The sequence below is a fragment of the Tachyglossus aculeatus genome, chromosome 2, assembly GCF_015852505.1.
Source record: "Tachyglossus aculeatus isolate mTacAcu1 chromosome 2, mTacAcu1.pri, whole genome shotgun sequence".
NCBI classification, from domain to species: Eukaryota; Metazoa; Chordata; class Mammalia; order Monotremata; family Tachyglossidae; genus Tachyglossus; species Tachyglossus aculeatus.
The window spans coordinates 152,671,617-152,673,769 of NC_052067.1; positions in this window are offsets into that span (position 1 = coordinate 152,671,617).

The window sequence follows — 2,153 nt, forward strand, 5'->3', positions numbered from 1 at the left end:
AATTCTAGTCTATTCCACACCTAGTTCATTAACGAGTGGTCACCTGAATACACTTCCTTAAAATGGCATTGCTTCTTTCTGTTAGATGGAAAGCTCCCTTGAAGAAAGGAATTGTGTCTTTTTCACTTTTGTTGTGTTCTGCTAGGTACTTTGTATAGTGCTCTACACCAAATAGGTGGTATTGATTGATGGACTGTTTTGTTTTGTTGTCTGTCTCCCCCTTCTAGGCTGTGAGCCTGTTGTTGGGACCGTCTCTATATATTGCCTATTTGTACTTCCCAAGTGCACACAGTGAGCGCTCAATAAATACAATTAAATGAATGAATGAATGGTTATGAGAATCTTTTTTAATACTTATATATTTTTATCTCTTTTATCTTGAACTGTTCTCATAACTAATACTGCCCTAGTTTGAAATCAGACTTCTCCACCTCCACCCAGATTAACTAGTTTTCAACTTGATTTATCTTAATATGCATGCGCTCCTGACTTCAGGCCTCACTAAGAATTTAAATAAAGACTGAAACCAGCCCCAATTTCCTGTTGGAAAATCTAGTTCAAACTAGTTTTTTCTCAAGTTCTTAAACAGCCTGGCCATTCCCCAAGGATTGGCACATTTTGCACTCCTACCAGTTAGTCAAAATGATATGATTGAACAGTAGGTTATGTCTACTGATTCACTGGCTTGTAGTTTAAATTATTAGGTTGCCCAAGCTTCTGAGCAGGGAGTGGCATTGGAGAAGAGGGAGGTGGCATTTTCCGTGAAGCTCCAAAGGAGGAAGGGGCTCAGGATAACTATGGGCACATCCATCAAGGGAAGGGCAGTGTCGACACAGTGAGGACTGCCCACCAGGGATGAATTTGCAAGGTTTCCTCTGGACATGAAGTGACATATTCCCCGCTTTTTTTTTGTATGGTATTTGTAAGTGCTTTCTATGTGTTAGGTACTATTGTAAGAGCTGGGCGAGATTCATTCATTCATTCATTCATTCAATCGTATTTATTAAGCGCTTACTGTGTGCAGAGCACTGTACTAAGAGCTTGGGAAGTACAAGTCGGCAACATATAGAGACGGTCCCTACCCAACAACGGGCTCACAGTCTAGAAGGGGGAGACAGACAACAAAACATGTAGACAGGGGTCAAAATCATTAGAACAAATAGAATTATAGCTATAGGCACATCGTTAACAAAATTCATTCATTTAATCATATTTATTGAGAGCTTACTGTGTGCAGAGCACTGTACTAAGCGCTTGGGAAGTCGGCAACATAGAGAGACGGTCCCTACCCAACAACAGGCTCACAGTCTAGAAGGGGGAGACAGACAACAAAACAAAACATGTAGACAGGGGTCAAAATCATTAGAACAAATAGAATTATAGCTATAGGCACATCATTAACAAAATTCATTCATTCAATCGTACTTATTGAGAGCTTACTGTGTGCAGAGCACTGTACTAAGTGCTTGGGAAGTACAAGTCGGCAACATATAGAGACGGTCCCTACCCAACAGCGGGCTCACAGTCTAGAGGGGGGAGACGGACAACAAAACAAAACATGTAGACAGGTGTCAAAATCATCAGAACAAATAGAATTATAGCTATATGCACATCATTAACAAAACAAATAGAGTAGTAAATATGTACAAGTAAAATAAATAGAGTAATAAATCTGTACAAATATATTCGAGTGCTGTGGGGAGGGGAAGGAGGTAAGGCGGGGGGATGGGGAGGATGTGTGGAAGGAGGGCATTCCAGGCCAGGGGAAAGACGTGGGCCGGGGGTTGATGGTGAGAACAAGGCCCAGTGAGGAGGTGAGTGGCAGAAGAATGGAGGCTGCGGGCTGCGCTGGAGAAAGAGAGAAGGGAGGTGAGGTAGGAGGGGGTGAGGTGATTCATTCATTCAATCATATTTATTGAGCGCTTACCATGAGCACTGTACTAAGCACTTGATATGAGCTAATCAGGATGGACATAGTCCATGTCCCTCATGAGGCTCACAGTCTTCATCTCTGATTTAAAGATGAAGTAACAGGTAAACAGAGGTTAAGTGGCTTGCCCAAGGTCACACAGCAAACAAGGGCGGAGCTTGGATGAGAACCCAGGTCCTTAGAAGAATAATATTATAATAATTATAATATATATAATAATAAT